The following is a 22,462-nucleotide window of genomic DNA, read 5'->3' as shown; positions in this document are numbered from 1 at the left end:
CGACAAACTATCGATAGTACTACTATCGACAAACTATCGATAGTGCAATCGGTAGTACCATGGTTAATATTACTAGCGATATTATTGCCACGCGTGTTTATTGCTTTGTTTTGACGTATTCGTGTTCAGTCACCCACAAAGACCGCTAGCAAAGTTTGACGCAGACCGCGCCGTACTGTTTGAGAAGCTTCACGATTGTTTGAGATCATTCTGTTAAAGTTACGCGCCGGACGTGAATACAGTTGAAACCCGCAATAACGAAATCGGCGGGGAAAGCAGAAAATTTCGCTCTTGCGAGAATTTCGTTGGCGCGAGAATGCAGCAGAACGACATGAAATTTACAAAAAAACACATTTTATTTCCAAAAGTCTAAGTTGCTTTGGCGGGCCTTACCATGCAGCATTTTCATGCCTCTCGATCGGGAATCTCGTTTGCCACGTCCACAAAGTTCCCCTATGCACTGGTCAGGGACGGCGGCACCGCGCTGTCACCAGTACCGTCATCAAGTGCGCTACAGGCGAACCCTTCTTCCGGCTCCGCTGGATCAGCGCGCAATCGTGGACAGCGAGCTGCACGCAACGCCGAATTCTTCGGCAATGTCAATTTTTTTCCAGCCCTTTTCCACATCACTGATATTGTAGCCTTATATTCCAGCGTGATGAACTTCCGCTTTTTCGTTGGAGGCGGCATCTTCGCAGGCAGCGAAATCGGACGAAGCAGTCGCAAACACACAGGTTCACGTTGCACCAAGCGACCAAGCAAACGCTCCTCAAAGGATCCACACACGCGACCATGTGCGCGCAAAGCCGACAAAGCCAAGCACAGAGCCAAGCCAAAGAACGAAACTCCATGAGGAATGTGGATTTGGCTACGTAGTCCACGATAACGAGCAGTTTCGCCAAGCCATTATCATCATCACTGTCGCCAGCTTTATGTGTTTTTGTAAACAATGATGGCGGCTGCTTCTCAAGTGCGCTGTAGCGATAGTTTGCAATTTAAGTGTAGCATGATGCATTTCAGCAGTTTTTGAATGTAGTTGATGTTGCGAGAGTATATTATTTGCGCACTGTTTCAAAAATTTCGTTAATGAGGGACTGCGGTATGAATATCTTTCGTAGTCTCGAGTTACGAAATGCATTGACTCCTACGGGCGTTCGCCGGTGCTCTGAAAATATTTCGTTGCGGTGAGAATTTCGTTCCCTCGGGATTTCGTCATCGCGGGTTTCGACTGTAGTCAAGTTTATTCGAGACCTTACGCGAGCACCAGCGATAACGCTGGAAGGTTCGATTACTGATGTATAAAAGACGACGCTTTCCACCGATGATCAGATTCTCGACGGCCGACGACTTTTCTCGCCGCTATCAGTGCGCAGCCTGTATCGCATGTATTTTGAGTTTTGGTTTTCTGGGCACTAGATCGCCCAAATAAAGAGCTCCGTATTTCCCAGTCTTGTTGCAGCATTCTGCACCGTCACAACCACGTGACAATACTATCGATAGTGGTGTGAATAATGATGCTGTTGCGGGCCGGCGATATTACCAAAATATTTGCGATATCCTACTGTCAGCCTCGCTTAATTTATGAGCAACTCTTCGCAAAAGAAATAAATTATTTCCGCAGTGAAAATGGCGGAATATGTCCATCAATAAATCAATAAATTCGTATTCAAAAGCAACCAGTTACACCTTGCAATTAACAAACTTAGTTCGTGATATTTTTTTTGTATTTTGAATTCATAAAACGCAATATAAATTTGAAGCCGCGCAGTTCCACTACATGTAACGCTTTCCTTTCCGCTGCAGCTGAATAATTTCACTTTATCATCATATGTCAGCAAAGCACTCAGGTGAAGAACAGAAGCATGTCAACTTTCTTGCCCCTCAGCCTGCTTCTCCTGCTCCCCTATGTACCGCGCGCGCGGATCCAAGCTTATTCTGCAATGAGTTCGTGCTGTTGATTTTATGCTATCGATAGTACCATCGAATTTTTTACTATCGATAGCGCTATCGATAGTATTTTTTACCATCGATAGTTCGATAGTGACTCAGCTATCGATAGTATCGATAGTACCATCGATAGTTCTGCATCACTAATTTAAAAGCTTTGACATGACGTTGATAATGGTAAACAAATGACGCCCTTTATTCACTCTGATATCCCTGGTAGCTAAGATTTCTCATCTATACCTACCATGAAAGCTCCGCTCTCCCACTCAATTAGCAAGAGGAAAGTGGCGTGCTGCCGCAAACTTCTGGGAGTTCAGTTTTCTTGAATTCGAATGCCACGTGCGCATGTACATGTCGGGAGCTTGTAATAAGGAAAACCGTTTGCCTAACGCATATTTACATTGGGACCGGAACGGTCACAAAGGAGCGCCCATAAGCAGGTGGTCTTGAATTTAGTTAATACATGGGCTATTTCAGCACAAGATAACCTTTTTAACCTTCGTAGGTTGGGCCTTTGCCCTATTGACTGTAGACCGACTCCAGCCCGAGTTTACAATGAATGCTTTCTTTCAAAACTGCTTTTGTTAATTACTTAAGAATAGTTGCTCAGTACGGATCAAGGCAGTGAAGGTAAGATTTGTTGAGGTTGTTTTCTCCAAACGCGTGACGTCTGCAACTTAATACTTGTCAATTATCATACATGGGCTATTTCAGCACAAGATAACCTTTTCAACCTTCGTAGGTTGGGCCTTTGCCCTATTGATTGTAGACCGACTCCAGCCAGAGTTTACAATGAATTCTTTCGAATACTGTGAAAATCCACGACGTCCTATGCCGAGGAAGTGCGCAAAATTTCAAGCTCTTCGATAACTTATTCATTGCATTTTGCGTGGTATTCTTGTGGTATAAAAAGGGGGGTAAAATATGGCCACTTGAGAAGCGTGATTTACTATAAGAGCTTAACACATTTTCATTGACGGATTTGTAGGCTTATAAATATACGCTCGGCATAAAAACCTGCTTAAGGATGAGGAGGAAGAAGAAATGGACGGAAGGAGGGAGGTTTAGCCAGTCCTCAGACCGGCTGGCTGCCCTGGGCTGGGGAACGGGGTAAGAGAAATAAAAGATTATAGAAAAGAGTTACAAAAATGAAAGCAGTGTTGTATGTCGTATTCTTCTCTATACTTAATAAATCGAACAGAATCAGTACCGTCAAGGCGTTAACCTAAAAGTACGTCAGCTTGGAGTTGTGAAAGCAGGAAGCCCACCATTCTGGACTGTGACCGCAAGAGCTCTTGCACCGAAACTGAGAATCAAGGAAAAGAAGTAATTCGCAAGGGTTTTGATGTTGTTTGTGACGCGAACTCCGTGAAGAGCGCAGTGCAATCGAATGCGCAAGTTTCACCGATTCCAATAATATTGTGCGCATTTGTTTGTTTGTTTGTAGCCTTTGCATATTGGCACATACCCACTCGGGGGGATTGGCCAAGAAAATATGTTGTGGCCTATTAATGATAATTATAAAATGTCCACCTTCCTATCATTGAAGTAGAAAAAAATACCTAAGATAAATAGCAATAAATCGAGAGAGGAAAAAAAAGGAAGGGAAAAATTCTTTCTCAATAACGGAAGTCCAAAATTTTGATCCGACCAGACAGCTGAGTTTTCCAGACCCGATCGAATTCGACTGTATTTCTTAAAGTAGGCATTATATTGTAATACGTTTAGTGGCAAGAATGAAATTACATACTGCATTGAAAACTTCTCTGTGACACTGTCCCAAAACTGAGGCACCGAAATTTAGAACATTTTCTGCAGTTAAATTTAAACCAATCTTCGAAAGCGGAATAATCAAAAGTCTTTTCCTAATTATTGAGTAGTTGCGACATGATATGAAGTAATGTTCAATAGTTTCTGTTTCGTCGCAAAATGGGCAAAGAGGGGAAATCGCAAGACCAGCTCTGTGTAAATAAAAGTTTAATGGGGGGACACGGCATCGAATATATCAAACACTTCGTCATCTGTACATTACCATCATCACATGGTGGTCTTCGTCTCCATCGCTTGTGTGGACTAATCTGTAGGTTGATTGAAGTTCTGAATGTGATCGGTTCACCGCGTCTTCAGGGCGCATGAAAGGCGTGCTGACTGCTACCTCAGAATATTGTCGTATCTCAGTCGCTAAGAGGTAGTATGTTGACACAGGTTTTTTGGGGTTTCGTTTGCCAGATTTGGCATCGCTGTGTCACTGAAGAAAAAATCGTAAGGAGGTGTCACACAGCTGAGGCTGGCAAAGAAATGTGGCGCTCAGTCTCTAGATAGCATGGAGGAGTTTGGAGCGGAATCACTTGCGCTGTCGTCCGTGACTTTATGCCGCGTCACAAATGGTTTTATATAGCTCACACCTTATGAGACTGACATCACAGTTGGAAGATGCGAATGAGCCTGTTTGTGCGAGAACTGTGGATATGTTACTTATCGTGAAATCTGCTAACTCGGCATATAATTTCGCTCACTACTAGACTACAACGTCCCAGTATTGAAAATGCGATGGAATCTTTGCAGAAGCCAACCACAGTGCTTCTGCAGAATTCGTGCATCGCTTATATGGTCCGCAGTTTCTCATTCCTTAAGATCACCAATGCAAGGATAAAATGTCTATTTACGTCATTCATTTATGAAGAAACAATAAAACTGCTATAACGCTTAAGATATATAAGACCACAAACACAGAACTTCATCGAGCATACAAAATGTGATAAACGAAATTTCTCAATATTATATCAATTAACTTCTCGATGAGCAGAGCAGTATGACCAAATCAACCTCGAATTTTCGACATATCCTATATATGATAGAAATTGGTACGCACTGGTACAGCGCCATTAAAAAAAAAGACCAGCTCCTCATACAACAAATGCTGACATAAGTTGCCATGGAGAATATAGCGAATACAGCTTGAGTGACGCACTCAAGCGATGTGTTGAGTGTTTCATTGCTTCCTTGGGCAAAGATGCACACACAAAGGTGAAACAATGTTTAAAAAGCAGATGTAGAATACGCGAACACCTAAGTGGCAAATGGAGTGTTTTAATGGCACGTAAAGTTGTACGCCGTCACTGCACTACGACCTCATATGTCAACTCGAACGAGGAAAAATAAACTTATCTTTGCTTTTCAGTAATTTTTTTTAATGCGACGCTTGTGGCATCGCTGTGATTGAGGTCCCCGACACGGAAGTTGTAGCGTGCCTAAACACTGCCTACGCAGCAGTGATTGCACATTTCCTTGATCATACATTCGAGGGGTTGTTTCGGAGTGATTTGGCAACGCTTGTATGGCCATTTTTAAGGCAGCAGCTTATATAAGCTTTACTACTAAACGCAGCTAGACTAAATATGCATGAAGAAGCCATGCAGAATGACACCGTTGAAAACGCTTTACGCTGTAGAAATGGAGCGTTAATTGATGCACATGTGTAGGTTCGACATTTACTAGGAGGGCGGGGGGAGGGGTGTAAATGACACTAACGCCGCCATATTAACTATGCATTGAGGGTGAGGCACACGCAAGATATCTGGCATTGTTGGGACGAAAATTTGCTAATTCTTGTAAGGTTTATTGCACCATTATACCACATGTCTATCACAAAATACAGCTGTTTATAAGGACTGCTAAAAGATATGGCGTCCAGGAGGTGGGGGGGGGGGGGGGTAGGTTAGGGGGCGAAGTGGTGGACCGACGCCCCTTTTTAGACGGGTTCCGGGTGTGGGGGCCTTCATTGGCCCCTCCCCACTTTTTATTTCACTGGCCGCCATGTAACTCACAATCTACGCAGTCAATCAATCCGCAGAGCCATTTCTCTTTGTTTGTCTGGGTAATGTAAGTTTGTTTCTGGGTGTTTAATGGAACTTTCTGTCTCGATACCATCATCTCTTCTTTTCTGCTCAAACATGGTTCCTTCTCCGCATTTTTATCTTGCGCTGCAGAGGTAGTAAATCTTTATGGTTCGTTCGGGGTCGAAGCTTTTGCGTACCAGCAAAGGCGTGTACTGTGTGCATCGTCACCTTGTTGTGGAGTTCCAACCCGTGAAACCGGGGTGAAATTGAAGGCTGTTATGATCGGCCTGCCTGGCTTGGCGCCGCTTTGACGCATGAGACGTTGCGGCTAAGACTACCCTGATTTCTTCCGGGTCAGCGGTTCCAGAGATGCCCCAAGAGCGGCGACAACACGAAGGTCGTTCGTCTAATATTCTCAGGTTGTCTGCGCCCCTCGTAAAACCCTTTGGGCACGCCTGACCGACTGACAGATTAGGAAGAGTTGTTGGCCGTCGAGGCGGCTTGCTTTGTCGTCAAGGTGCCCGGACAAAGGACCCAGCGTCTGGGAACCGTCTGCGGATGCATTTCCCACGTTCTCCGTGGCGCCTTGTTGCCGCTGTTTCCACAATTCGTGGTCTGCCTCGCGCATACCCATCATTGCAACAGACTACGAAATTGACTTCCACGTAAGACTCAACGTCTTCGTGCTGTGCCGTGTGTGCGCGGTGGGCAGTGTTTTTCCCTCGCCATGGGACGAACTGGATGTGCCTTTCTCCTTCGTGGGTTGGGAAGGAGGCGGCGTTTCACACCTTCCCCTTTTGGGGGCGGAGGTGAAGATGGAATTTTCATTGGACTGTCCTGGCCTCCATTGTTTTTTCCTACAGGGAACCCTGGGAAGGCCAGGACATAAAATGCGAGCGCCGATGCGCTCCCGAAAAGCTCTCACAAGTTCTCTCGAGCTCTCACAAGCTCCGAGAAGCTCCCAGAAGCTCGAGAGCTTCCATGACGCTAACCCCATCATGTAGCAACACGCTACCTGTAAATAATGTAATAAACGACTGTTAACAGCTCCGGGCTCCTCTCCTCGACATCTCCCCGGGACTCTGGCTGGCTCCGGTCCTCTGGGCAGAACCCCGACTACATCAGTTCCCCATTTACTAGGAGGGTGGGGGGAGGGGTGTAAATGACACTAACGCCGCCATATTAACTATGCTTTGAGAGTGAGGCACACGCAAGATATCTGGCATTGTTGGGACGAAAATTTGCTAATTCTTGTAAGGTTTATTGCACCATTATACCACATGTCTATCACAAAGTACAGCTGTTTATAAGGACTGCTAAGAGATATGCGTCAGGGGGTGGGGGGGGGTAGTTAGGGGGCGAAGTGGTGGACCGACGCCCCTTTTTAGACGGGTTCCGGGTGTGGGGGCCTTCATTGCCCCCTCCCCCCTTTTTATTTCACTGCCGCCATGTAACTCACATCTACGCAGTCAATCAATCCGCAAGAGCCATTTCTCTTTGTTTAGTCTGGGTAATGTAAGTTTGTTTCTGGGTGTTTAATGGAACTTTCGATACCATCATCTCTTCTTTTCTGCTCAAACATGGTTCCTTCTCCGCATTTTTATCTTGCGCTGCAGAGGTAGTAAATCTTTATGGTTCGTTCGGGGGTCGAAGCTTTTGCGTACCAGCAAAGGCGTGTACTGTGTGCATCGTCACCTTGTTGTGGAGTTCCAACCCGTGAAACCGGGGTGAAATTCAAAGACAAACAATTTATCCTGCGAGTATTTCATTTATCGTCGTTACTAGCTTAAGCAACTCGCTAGATGCTCTGCCGGGCAAGTTTCTCGTTAAATGCATTCTTTGTTCGTTCGTTGGTTTTTAGTCGAAGCATTGCAAGAGCGTGGAGTACGCTATTCAATGAGTGCCCCTACTTCCACGAAAATCGTCAAGTGTACCTGGCATATAACAACGTGCGACTACCACCCACCTGTTCCTTACCCCCCCCCCCCCCCCCGCCCCCCGTTACGTTCTTCTTAGTTCAGTCAAGTTTCAGCCCACTCCGAAACAGATTTATGGATCGGCGCGAAGCAGCGCCTATAAAGCTACCAACCGCTCCTATCAACTGGACAAATGGGAAACATTGCATGCCATCGCAAAATGCCATGACTGCTTTGAAAGTAATGATCAACAGGTTCGCAACACGTTCGCAAGTCCAAAATCGCGTAAGAATTGGCGTTCGCTGATTAACGCTGGGCCACGTTTTGTGCAGTTACGAATGACTGATCTTGCATCAACGAGTTACACGTTCTAGGCGTACATTCCGCTAAGCAAAACAGCAACACGTGATGCCTTGTTTCGTGAACTGTTGTGTTGGATTTTTTTTTTAAGTTCAAGAGAAAATATTTCTTGCTAATTTTTGTTTGTGGCCTATTCGCACGCATGTTTATTCAAGTCATTTCCTTCACGGAAATGATGTCAGCGAAATCTTTGTGAACTCCGCCATAAAGAACTTACACGTTAAAAAAAACTTTCAACCCCAGAAGCTGCATGAGGCGTTTCATCTCGCTTATGGACGTTCATGAATGAGTTCGAACAGTCTAAAAGAATTTGTCAGGAATTTGAAAAATGGCTAGATGTGCATTGAAGCTTGGTCTACCTGAACCACTCCAGAGAGCGGCAATTCAAGCCAACTTAGAAAGTTGATGCACTCCATCATCAAAGGCGACAGTAACAATGAAACAAATGGCGAGACTGCTTGAAAGAATACACGGTGCAGTGCGGGAAGGTGGCTGAAATTGATTGATGATTCGGTTACTGGAAAACATATGGTGACTGAAACACTGACAATGCTTCCTCCCTTGTTACATGATAGGGGACCTTTGCCAATTACCGTCCCCTTCTCGCTTTATGGTGGAAAGAATTTACAGAATTGAACGAAAAAAAAATTAATGCTGCAAAGGAAAAGGCTGCTGCTTGCCGCCTCAAATTCAACGAAATGCCACGGTTACGATGCGATACATATTAGCGGCGATTTGTACAGCATTGTTTATCGACCTCGGCAAGTGTTGAACAAGGGCGTAGACAGAATCTTTTTTCAGGGGGGAGGACTGTTCCATCCCCTGTGTGTTCGCGCGTATGTTTGTATGTTTGCGTGTATATATGAATTCAAAATTTAAAAATTTCTGAGAAGGGGTGTTCAAATCCCCCCCCCCCCCCCCCCCCCCACTTGTACGATACTCTATCGGAAGGGTGGCCTCAATCTTCACAGTATGTGGAAAGATGTCTGCACAGAAATGCAGACCATGCTAGGAAAATGCACACAACAAAAGTTAGGTTGCAATGTTTCACTTTGGGTAGTGTATTGCAATCACTTTTTTAAACGCTGTCGGTCACCACCTTTCCGTGTGACCCTCACAAAAAAGAGTCATTTAATTAGTTTGGTGTTTTAACAGTGCCAATGCCAGAACATTCCTGTAATTAACTATTGATATACCGGATTTGAAAAGCCCCAGCACCACGCGATTATCATTTACGAGGTACGTTGTTTGAGTAGAGGGAGGTTATTCCTGATACATTGTTCTCAACTGTGCTTAGATCACAACTTTTAAGTTACATACATATTTTATCAGGACGTGTTTCGCGATAATGCATAACATATTAATAAACAATTCAATAACAGAGCACGTTCGACTTCAGAAAGTGTGGTCTCAGTTTGTCAAATCGTTTCGCATTCCCGAATTCGGGGAGCCCGAAGGTGCAGATTTAAATCATGAGATGGACTAGGAAACGTTTCACCAAAGCTGCACTCACAGCCGAATGATATCTTGCTATTGGCTAGTTGGTGTTCAGTTCTATCTATTGCACACTGCAAATGCACAACCATCTCAGAAGACAAACAAATGCTCGCCACAAGCGTGGCGATGTGTTAAGTGTCTGTCATCTCTCTGGTTGTGGCTTTACACTACAACGTGTTGTTAACTGCGCTTACAAGTTGAACAGGATAGGTTGGATTGTTGCCCTTGTAAACAGACAAACAGCGATAAGCAAACAAAACGGCGAACCTATTGACAATCTTGTCGACAGAGTATTGCCGATACCGACGAAGCGGCACAGTTTTTGTTTGCCGCAGCGAATTCGCAAGTGCGCTTCCGCAGCCGCAGGTGTGAATCGCTGTTCCTTCCCGCTCACACATTGCGTCCTTTAAACTTTGCCTCGCGAGCACAACATAGGTGGAGGCGCCGCACCGCTTTTCGCCGACTGACGAGCGCAGCTGCGGCCGCGGAGTTAATCAGCAGCTGCACCCCCCCACCCACCCCCGCGTGAGGCTGCTGCCCTGGGCTGATAAGACGTGCCCGCTGCGTGCTCGATAAGCGACTCAGTCGTCGCCGACAGTGACGGCGACTCTGACAGCGTCGTCACCGACAGCGCCGTGCAACGCGTCCCGCACCGTCCGGCGTCCTTGCGGAGCCTTTTCGCCACAAGTGCGTCCTGTAGCGCGATTTACCGGTCTCCTTGTTTATTACCTGCGAAGTATGGAATGTTATATAACTGCGTTCGTCTTTCTGTTTCCTCACCAACAATACGGGCATTAGTACGGAAAAATACCAGTACCGTACAGTAATTCTAGGTTACCTGCTTTGATGTTTTATTACTTGTTTATATAATAATATTATTGCGGCTTTACGTCCGTTAACCAAATATGATTATGAGGGACCGCCGTAGAGGAGGTCTCCGGAAATTTTGAACATCTGGTGTTCTTTAACGTGCACCTAAATCCAAGTACACGGGCCTCTAGCATTTCACCTACATTGAAATGCGGCCGCAACGGCCGGGATTCGATCCCGCGACCTTCGGTTTCAGATTACTTTTTAACCTTCTAGTTCAGTTATTCACACACGTATTTAGGAGGCCTCGGAATCTGCAATTTGAATTATCTAACGATTTCTGCGTTCGTTGTGCGAATTTCCTTACGTTCGCGATTGACTCATATTTGTGTTATTTTTTATTATATATGCTTGTTTTCCTTGGCCATACCCGTACGTGTGCATCGTACACAATGATGTGTCTAGCCCGCTACGCTGTTCACTGATGCAATCGCACTTACGCTAAGGCCTTGTGATTGTATGTACGCGCATGGGCGGGATTATATTGGTTTATTTCGTGAGGTAATTCTGCGTATCCATCAGGCAATAGAACGTTGTGAAACGGCATAGGCGACGAAAGTTGCCAAAATTTTTATTATCCTGAAACAAATGAAATCAGACAAAATTTTGAAAACCGCTGCCTGAATGAGCATGGCCTGACTAAAGGCAAATAACTATTTTATGTGATAGTGAAAGGTCATTGCTTGAGAACGTCTAAGATGACAATATTACACATAGCAGCGTTTTAGTACTCGAGAAATAAGGTAAGTGCATGACACGGAGTTGCACCGGCAGTGGGACATTCTGGAACACAAGCCCGGTGACGTATTAGGTCCTCAGGGCAATTAATCGCAAGTACTCAAGCTAGCCATGATGAAAAAATATTACATTGCATTACCAGAAGCAATAAAATTCAACTTGTGCGTTTCAGTTTGACTCACAGACAAAATAACTTCTTAGCGTTTCGCTTGAGAACAATGCGGCTAGTCCGAAAGTAATGTGTTCGCCAAGCTATGCACCGCTATACTCTGCCTCGCCAGCGGCTGGGCAGTAAGGGGTGAGCGTGGCGAATGCTACGTCAGAAGGCCGTTCTTGGAGGCGGGCGGTTTGAATGGCGCTAACGGCATGCGGGCCACTAAAACATGATTTTCTTTCAAACTGCCCATTTTCTAGTCACGAAACAAGCAGTACGAGGTTTCAGGAACGCTCTTTCAACAATCCGCACCGACTTATCATTCGCGTTTAGTGTCCCTTTAATGTTACTAGCGGCCCTTTGTCCGCCAGGCACCTTATAGTTAAGCAAGGTTTGAATTGATTTGGCCACCTGATGCACTTTGACGTGATTACCATAATTCGAGCACCAGAGTTTTTCCTTCATGCCCTGAGATCGAGGCTGCGGCGTCCTACTCAGCAGCATAACAGATTGCTTAATGTATATACGTATGGCAAATATCTCAACCCGAGATAAACAACCGGACAAAAATGAATGAGTATTGTAAGTATGTTTTTCGAAACAAGGCGAATCTTAGTACAAAAGAACAAACACATGCTTTAGGATATTGGGATGTAACATCAGGCAGTGGTTTAGCCCATAGAGACAAACTTCTGAGCAAAATACAAAGAAGGTATTCCTGAGTAAATGGCGGCATTGTAGCGATGCCTTAGTTCCTAGCTTCGTGAAGTCTGACTTCTTTGTTTTTTTTTCCTCCTACTCTTTCATGTTGTGCTTACGTAACACTCTTCTATCTACGGTTCTCCGTTCTCAGAAAATCCTCAACGTCAAGGAAGTATTTAGACGTAGACCAACTTCTTTGAGGCGTCACGGTAGTACCCACATCATTACTAATATCATTACCAAGATTGCTTTTTGACGATAATGAGATAATGTGCTTCTGACGTCCATTTTTAAGATATGTTATCATTTCTGGCCAAAATACAGCATATCTCGAGCGGTGCTCATTACTAGCTGGGTACCTTACATCCCAGCTGTGTTACCAAAAATTAAGCCGATACATCTTGCGTTAATAAACGAATACATCACAAGGCATTATACTGGGCCCGTATTCACAAAAGCATCTTACGCTCTAATTGCTCCTAAGAGAAAATTTCAACCAACCGTGATGCCGGACATATCATTATCGAAGCCGACTGGCCAGTGTCAAAGAGCACTTACCAAATGATAGCTTTGTGAATTCGGCGCCTCGTTCTTCAGTGCACACACATTTATTTTCTGAGAACCGTCAACCCTCTAGCCGAGTTTTCATGACGTGGCGGCCGATATTTTGAAAGGTACTTCTAAAATGCAACATTGTCTTGTTCAATCTCAGTGCTACTTATGCTACTTCTCATTTTATCGTTTATTAAAGTTGTGTTGTTATAACTTATTTTCTTCATTTCATGCGGAAGAACAAATGAAATGTGCAACTTGTTCTGCACATTAACCACTGTATAACTTATAATTACACATATTTTCGTGGCAGTACAGGCAACGCTCTGTATACATGTGGCCTGCGTCTCGAAGTTGCCCTCGAGAGTGTCACTGTCCTCTGCAACAGCTTAGCTGTCGTCGTCGGAAATGAGTTTAGAGACACGGTGGAATCGTTGTCAGCGATGTTTTGTTTACCAGCATTTCGACAGAAGTTAGCAAGTTATCCCTGCGATCGCTTATACACAGAAACCGCAATCACAAAAAGAGAAGGCGCTTGCATGTTATTGCACTAACCTTACATATGTTTCAGCATGTCCCGTATTTCGAGCTCCGCTTCGTCTTCAGACCTCACTCTGTCGTTTCGTCAGTCTCGGCACACAAGTGTATAGAATGTGCGCGCTATCGGAAATTTATTTAATTATTGCCTCTTTATTTGTTTACGAATGCTGCAGCCCTATGCAGGGCTATTGTAGGACTGGACTTATTCTGTTAGTGTTACTAGTTTTCCTTGTTTTTCTTTGTTTCTTCAACGTTAATGTCATGATGATGGGATAGCAGACGCTAAAGTAACCTAAATTCCCATGCTTTTCATGTATAAATAAAAAGTGCATTTTTATAAGGAACAACAAATAGGTAGTTCACAAGGAGAACATAAATGCAAACAGAAAGAGCAATGTTATCATAACTCCACTTCTGTGAAATCTGATGTGCCAATTCACAAACCTTAGTAGACCATCAATATTAATTGAAATAAACCAATAATAATAATAATAATAATAATAATAATAATAAGAAGAAGAAGAAGAAGAAGAAGAAGAAGAGAAGAACAACAAGAACAACAACGACAACAACAAATAATAATTGCTTGGTCGTTACGTGCCAAAACCACGATATGATTGTCAGGTACACCGTTGTGACAGGTCCTGTATAATTTCGAGGGGTTCTTTAACGTGCACTGACATCACAATGTGCACAGGACTCTTTCACTTCGCCTCCATCGAAATAAAACATTTTCTCGTAACCTGAAAAGGAAAGGAAGGTTGCAGTTACACTAGTGCACACTTGCATCAAGAAATGTCTTAAATCGCATGATTTTGATATCAGCATCTTAGCATTAGTAGCCTGCTTATGAGAAAAACGCTCGAGAGGAAACTGTTCCTCCGTGCTCGCAGTGAGTGAAAAGAAAAGAAGATGTATAGCAGTGTACAGAAATGCATATATTTATGAGATGGCAATTGACAGTACTATCGTACATGTTACTAGTAGTAGTTAAACTTTCCGTTACCTTGTAATCAATTAATTGATACCTTTGACAGTGGTGATTGTGATGTTGAGTGATGCGCTGCCCTTCATAATACACTATGCGTATCCGTGTCGCTCGACGCCGCGCGAGAATTCGCTTTGGGGTTTGTCACAGTGTACGCCTATTTTGATACTTCTCAGCATGCAGAAGTAGAGCATCAAGTCGGGCTGGTTGGTCGACATTCATCGTAAAGGCGTTTTAACTGCGCTAACAAACATTGGCAAAACAAGAGGGAAGAAGGCTGGACGTCTACAGACTCGCAAATGAATATTTAATGGCTTGCGTCGGATAATACGATTTTCGGGAGATAGATTTCATTTTCCCATTCTCGTGACAATCCTAATAAACGCGGTCCCACTGTAGATAAACATTCAGTGTTTATTTTCGCTCACAAATTCTACGTTATTCGTCTACAGCTTGAAGTCAGAAGTTTGCAAACAAAATTTCGCACGTACGTCAACGTTTAGAGTAATACATAGTACGCGCGAAATATGCAGCGTCAGGAAACGGCATTTGGTTCTGCAGACCTTATGCGTGCGCATGTGCGAAGTATCCGACATGATTCACTGTACTGACGTATCGGTGACGTCACGGCTTTTTACTCGACCGGTCGCTGAACTTGTATACTGTTTGTTTGGGTCTTCTTCGTGCGTGTACCGAAATGCCGCGAGTCAGGATTTAATTGGTGACGCAAAAAATGCCTACGTAGACCTCCTTGTCCTGTGAGCGAATAAATGCTTCTCTTTGTTTTATTCAAATGAATATAAAATCAGAAATTTTGGTACACGTAGTTATATACCGAACGTATCGCTGTTTATATAGAAACCCTGTTTCAACGTGGGTCCGTCAGCGACACGGGACGGGACGACCGCATCGCTTTTACCCGCCGTGGTATAGCTTAGCACGTAAGTGTCGTGTTGCAAAGGTCGCGGGATCGATTCCCAGCCACGGCGGCCGCATTTAGATGGGGGCGAAATGCAAAAAACACCCGTGTACCTATAGATTTAGGTGTTGTTAAAGAACCCCTGGGGGTCAAAAATAATCCGGAGTCCCTTGCCACGGCGTGCCTCATAATCATATCGTTGTTTTGGCCCGTAAGACCCTGCAGCAATTATTATTATCGCATCGCTGTTGTCAACGTGACACTGAGTGTAAATATGACGTACAGTACGGTCCATTGTCAAAGGGAACACTCGAATGAGCACCTCTCATTTTACTGGCCCCCTAACTCCAAGTGGATGTAGAAACGTTGGTCGTGCACGGTACCAGTCTATAAAAGGGAGTCGGAACTGTCAACCACCAGTTATGCAAATCTAAGTCACTGTGCTGTTGCAAGAGAGCGATATCCTGACATGCGCTGAACGCAAGTGTTCCCTTTAACAGTGGACCCGTCTGGACCCGTCTGAACAGTGCACCCGTCTGTAACAGTGGACCCGGCTGGACCACAGGCGCGTACACAGGACAATGAAGGAAAAAGCACTCACTGTATGCGACTCTTTCTTCAGCCACTGGAATTCGTGGTTGCAGTAAACTGCGGCTTGGATTCTCTTCCAGTGCGGTAGAAAATGGCTCAGCACCATTACAAGCTAGCCAGAAAACCACGCTTCGCATTACACAACGGTACCTCATAATATGGTAGATGAATACGGCAGCTGTGAACACCACAATACTGGCGGTCTGTGTGCACAGCGCAAAATCGATTGCCTATGCAAGAAAGCTCGAAGAGAGTAGTGCCCTTCCCGCTCTATACTGTTTCCTTTTAGTGGTACGACCACTGAGTGAAACGCCTTGCTATCTTCCAGAGCCCCCTGCCTAGCGCCGATGCGAGTTGTCCGAAATCCCTGATCATAATAAAATAATAAAAACGCATGTATGAGGGGTATAATGGGTTAAGGTAAGGGTTGAATATGGTAGAGTGCACATTAGTGTGCGCCATAAGTTAAAGTTGGAGTCATATAATTAGCGTAAATTAGTGTAAACAGCACCTAGATCCCAGAAACTGTTCGGAGGGGGTGGTTGCGGCACCGGACGGATCAGAGACTCAACCAAGCGCTTCGTTCTGCGTTGCTTCGGCAGGGCGCGAAACACAAAATTAACCTAACGTATGCCCCATGGCACACCAACCCCGGAAACGTACATGACAGGGATGGAATGCGGGTTGTATATCGTAGACTGGTCATTAAGGTATGTCATAAGCCAAAGCTGGAGGGCGAGTGCCTGTCCCAGGCCCCTAATTCTTGCATCAGGGTCGCTTTAGGTTTTTCCTAAGTTGATTTTGCGCTATGCAGTCCACTTTAATGTACAACTGCCATTCCCCTATTTTTCCACACTTATAAACGACGGTGGGCAGCTGTCCCTGTAACCTCAAGGTCTGGAACAGGTCCATGGGCCATGGAGTAGCGCCTGCGCATCTGACACCAGAGGCGCAGGCGCTACTGTAGGCTAATACTGGTTATCTAAGATGAAGATCAACGTAATAAAATTATACACGTGTCTAAGGTTCTGTCTCATTCTAGGACTGAACGACAGACCGCCTCAGGTGATTTCGCCGCCAGTTCTGTACTCACAGGCCTGCGCACAGGGAGGCATGGGGGCTGCCGCTCTCCCAATCGTTTATTTTGGGTGCCACGTCTACCCCATCTCTTTACTCAGTAAGACCTTTAGCGTCAGTCGTCGTTTAAAGTGCACGATTATGGCCATGCTGATTTTTGTCGATGGTGGCGGCCGAGAAACCACCTGTATTGCAGTCCAAGAACTTTTTACTTCACGCCTTTGACCTCGGAAAGCCGGGGACCAAAGGCAGGCCGTTGTGAGATGGACGTCATGGCTTCATTTTCATTTTTGCAGCTCGGTTTCTTTCGAACTCGAACCACGGGAATGGAGAGGGGGGGGGGGGGCGCAGTGTTGAAACTTGGCTACCCCTGCGCACGTCTATGTATGTACTTAACACTTCTTTATCCATATATGACGGTATAAACCCAACATAACGACATAAAAGCTATCAAGAAGCGCCAGCATCTGCTTCTAAAATCCAGCTTGGTTACGGCGCCCACACGTTTTCAACACGTCGTCGTGACGCAGTGGCTGCGGAGACGATCGCAAGGCTTTTTCTTATACTACTTTAGCGGGAGCAACTTAGTCATGCCTGTCCTTTCTGCTAAGCGACGTCAAAATTTTTTTTTTCTCCTGGTCATGACGTCAGAGAATGTCGACGACGTCAGGTACGGCATTTCGAAACGACATTAACGTCGAACTAAAATGTCTTGAAAGTGCTTTCCCAACCTTCACACTCGTGTGATCATTTTAGATGCGAGGAACGTGCTTTCGATATCGTACAAGTTTTATCCTACTTGCCAGCGAATGTGCCCTAAATTTATTTCAGGGGGTATGGGTATTCTTTTATGCGGGTTCGTGCTTGTGTTTGTATGCGTGCGTGTGTATACATACATATAAAATGCGAAGCCTTTGGGGTGGTGGGGGCGGTGGTGTTGGACATCCCAACATCACCATCCCACCCCCACCCCCTCTCTGTGGCTACGCCAGTGATATACGTCATGTGGCCATGCGCTTTCGGCTTTCTGAAGAAAACGCTTTCCTGAACACCCTTACGCTCACTTACTGCAACGAACTATGGTGTATACGATGTCGACGATATTTTCTGACCGAATTCTTCAGCTACTGTATTCACCCGCATACTACTAGTCCTGTCATAGGCGTGCGGAAGGGGGGGGGGGGGCAGGGAGGCGGCCGCCCCCCCTAGTCACCTAAGATGGTGGGCGCTAAGTCTGCCCTATACATTGACTTAATAGGGAGGGGGTGCGCTGCGATGAGCCTTCGCCCCCCTAAAGGGGAATCCTGCGCACGCCTATGAGTCCTGTGTTATCTGGGGTACCAATGATTAAAGATGGCTAACCCTCAGCTATTGTGGACAATTTATGACCATGATGTTGCACACCTCTGTTGTAGCACTAACACTGTTTTCGTTCAATCTAAATTTGATTATGTAGTCGCATTTCAATTTTTTTTTCCACCCGCAGCAGCTCACTCGTTTACTGCAGCGTTACGTACATACAATTTAAACCGGTTATTGCATATGGGAGGCTGCTGGTTGAGATACCGAGATCCTTTCATTCCAGCTTCCGGTGTCCTTTCTTCACCCTATATCGTTTCCACGTCCGGTATCCTTTCAGCTGAAACAGTGAAATTATTTCCACCAGCGCTGATGTCAAGTGCCCTTTTTTAACTAGAGTGGTAAAAAGTGCAATATGTGATGGCGGCGCCTTGACCTCGTTTGCTCATTAGTTTATTATTTGCATCACAGATGGCTGTACTCACACTTGACCTTTTCACTACCGCAGGTGGCCCGAGCTCACTTTGCGCAACTTGTTTATGGACTAGCTACTCAAAGCACAAATGTCAAAGCGTGTACGCCAACCAAACTTTGGCTGACATGCAGACAAACGTTTCTGTGTGACACACTGAATCCTGTAAGCCCGTTGACCACTTGTCAAGGACTGTTACATATAACACACATCCCGTATGCTATCTCGTGCTGTCTTATTGACGGTATTGACACTCCGAGAAAACTGTGATTGGCTTCAGATGAAAACAGATGCATTAAGCGATAGTTTTTCTGTACTTTCTTTTTATTTTGTGCTTCTGTTGCGGTAATTTCTTCAATAGGAAGGCAAACAGGGCGAGATGGTAACTGTAAAATTTTAACGTAAAGCCAAAATGACGAGGACGGAACAAGTAAACAGGACGAACGCGTTGTCCTGGATAAGCGCTCGTCCTGTTTTCTTGCTCCGCCCTCGTCCTATCGCGCTTTACGTTAAAATGGGTAATGCCTTTTATTACTTCCTGAATGAGACAAAGATAGCACAGATCGCATATATGTAAACATGCACCGTTGACTGATTCGGAAAACTGTTCGCAATTATTGTACAGGTCGCACTCCAGGCCTACAGCTTGCCGTATCTTTCGGTGCTGGCGTAAAGCTGTTTCTCGATATCGGCGCTTCACAGTGCGAGCTGACATTATTTCGACGAGTATATTTCCCTCTGCTGCGGTTTTCGCAGCCCTAACCCGTGACCTTTGAGCGGCTGTCGCCAGTGAGAAACAGCTGCACGAAAACTGTGACGTCAGTGGGTTAACCGCTGTACAGCTGCCTACGCATCACCCGGCGTTTCTCGTCTCTGCTCTCGCGGAACGTGTGTTTCAATCTTTGCTTTCCGCAAATAAGCGCAGCAAAGATCTCTCGCTCGGGCCTACGTAGGGAACGCGTATATAATGTATATAATGCCTTTGACGTGTGGTACTACATGCACTACTCAACTGTTATGTTATGGCCAAAGACAAAGACTGCAAGAAATAAAGTGCCCCAGAATACTCCGATACATTCGTAAATGCGTGTTTTCGATTACAGGGCAGAGGTTCAGGGGAAGATGGAAGCTTGGAGAGACGAACAATCCTCGAACACAGGATGTCGCTGGGGCCAACGTTTCTACGAGCGGTCTTGTCTTCTTCAGTTGTTGGTTTGAAGAAAAGACAAGACCATTTGTAGAAACTATGGCTCCAGCGACATCCCGTGTTCAAGAATTTGACATTGTTTTCCGCTCTGACACCCTTTATTGTTTTAGAGCGCAGCTCTTAGGCGCCCATTCCTGCGTTGAGCGGCGTCGCTGTCGCCGTCGCCGTCGGTGGCGTAACCGATAGACGTGTAAAAGTAATCGATTGACATGAAAGAATAAAATGAGAAAAAAATACCCGGGATCGAATGTGATTTGAACCCGGGCCCCCTGTGTGGCAGTCGAGTATTCTACCACATAACCACGCTGGTGCCTGAAACTCATTTTACAAAAAGACACTGTACAGGCATCATGTCGGGCAAGGAATCGCATCAACCTATATGTAATATAGCGTGACAGAAGAGTAAAATAACAACCAGTCATCGCACAATGCTAGTTGCGCAACGAGTTTGTGGTTTCCCACCTACTGCAAAGTGCTCAGCCATAATTCTTCATCGTCATCAGCCACATGCAGCATCAACAAAGTGCACAATATACCTCACAGATGTGTAGCGGGTACCTTGCTTATCCGCATAAACACAAAGACATCCACCGGCGATTACGATACTGCCTAATGCTAATTCTGAGCGCAACTTCGTGTTGGGGTAAGGCCAACTGTTTTTGAAGTTTTGGCTTTCCGCAAGGTATCGACTGCGCCATAAATCAGAATTTTTGTGAAGTAGAGAAGCACCCACTACGCCATTATTCGTCTTTCTGCGGATTTCGTATTTTGGCAACTCCGGCTCAAACAAGGCTCTACAGCTGTGTGTCAAGCCAGAAGGCTTCAGGAGCCAGAAAAGAGGCTTAACATGAAATGGTGGTGGCGACGCCACCTTTAAGTTTTCGCAGCAGCTGGACGTGACGTCATGCAGTTTGATGACGTCAGCGTGTAACTGTGAACTTCTTTTAGCGGCAGAGATGGAATATATGTGTACAGCTTGTCAGAAGTCAAAGACTGAACTTATAGTGAGTCTTGAGAGCGTTCACTTTGAGATAGCGGTCCATGCCCTTCAATACACTTTAAAGTTGGTGACGTAGCATCGACATCAAGGCTCAAAGTTTCGGCGCGAAATTCAATAAAATTGAGATTTTATCTCCGTTCCGTAGGTTTTGCATTTCTAAATTTACGCCTGCTGTTGTGCTATTGAGAAAAAATCTGATTTTTTCGAGAATGCTTGATTATGTAGGCTGAACTGACTGCTGTTTCTGTTTTGTACAGTTTCTATTCAAATACGCGAACGGACCCGCCACGGTGGCCTAATGGATATATGGTGCTCGACTGCTGACCCGCAGGTCGAGGGATCGAATCCCGGCCGCGACGGCTGCATTTTCGATGGAGGCGAAAATGCTTGAGACCCGTGTACTTAGATTTAGGTACACGTTAAAGAACGCCAGATGGTCAAAATTTCCGGAGCCCTCCGCTACGGCGTCTCTCATAATCAAACCGTAGTTTTTGGGACATTAAACCCCAACAATTGTTATTATTATTAAATACGCGAACGCTAGGCAGATGAAGAATGTCCAAGTTGTCCATCAACAATGAGGGATGAATGATCGCACATCCTGGACAAGACCTACAACAGCCAACAGTGGGGACGAAGACTGCTTAGAACACAAGAGCGAAGTTTAAAAAAAATAATGATAAGGCCGCTTCGCCCTAGGGGTGCCAAGCCTGAAGGAAGTGCGGCCTTCCTTGTTTCTCTTCGGCTTTCTCTTTCTTTCCTATCTTTCTTTCTTTTTCGCTTTTCCCGTTTTTTTCTCTCTTTTTTGCTCTATTTCTATTTATTTCGTCCTCTCTCTTTATCTATGTCTTTCTCTTTCTTGCTCTTTCTATTTTTCTTCCTATTTTTTCCCTTTCTTTTTCTCTCTTGCTTTCTCTTTTTTTTTTTCTATTATTATACGTGGTTTTGCCTGCGTTACGGCAAGCGACGACAGCATACGACAGCCCGGACCCCTAAAGTGATCCGCACTTATCAAGGCGCTTGAAGAACAAGAGGAAGAAGACTTCCCCTTGGCGCGGGCGCGAGCTCAATATGCTATGCTGTTCGTGGTTTTGCCTGCGTAACGCCAAGCTACGAAAGCATACGATGACAGCATACGAGAGCATACGACAGGCCGGGCCCCTAAAGTGCTCCGCACTTCGAACTAGAGGACATGGTCTTCCCCGACCTTCTTTTGTAATTGACGGCTCGCCAACACAGCCCGCCTTCATGAGGGCATTATCGAGAAAGAATAACAATGAACGGTAGTAACCGGATAACAGAATCGAGTGCCACGACAAAAGCAGTTATATTCTGTACCGCAGTTCTTTTCTTAGTGTTTGTTTTTTTTCATATCACAGCAAATAATCGTGGGCAGAGCGTTCACTTAAAAAACTGCATTAGGAATTGCACCACGCTACAAATGTTGCAATCGTAACGGATGGATTTTGTGGTTTGAACAATGCTACGTTTTATATTCTTCTTAAATTCATTTCGTCTTCAACTTGTGTTAGTTAAATAGGCAGGAATACTTTCTTCGTCACCTTCTCTTACTAAACAGCATTGTGTTTCGTCGCTTAATAACTGATATTTACTTACTTATTTTAGTTTTCAAGATCTCTACTATATACAACGTCGTAGCAAGCGATTGACGAAGCTGTTGTGGAATTCCCGATGACACATATCTTAATGTGCACGTTTGTAATGCAAGTGGCACCCAATCACTGTAAAGACTTTCATGACCGGGAAGCGGCATCAGCAGGGCAATCGCAGGCA

The sequence above is a fragment of the Rhipicephalus sanguineus genome, chromosome 11 (genome assembly GCF_013339695.2).
Source record: "Rhipicephalus sanguineus isolate Rsan-2018 chromosome 11, BIME_Rsan_1.4, whole genome shotgun sequence".
Taxonomy (NCBI): domain Eukaryota; kingdom Metazoa; phylum Arthropoda; class Arachnida; order Ixodida; family Ixodidae; genus Rhipicephalus; species Rhipicephalus sanguineus.
This window is presented reverse-complemented; position numbering follows the sequence as displayed.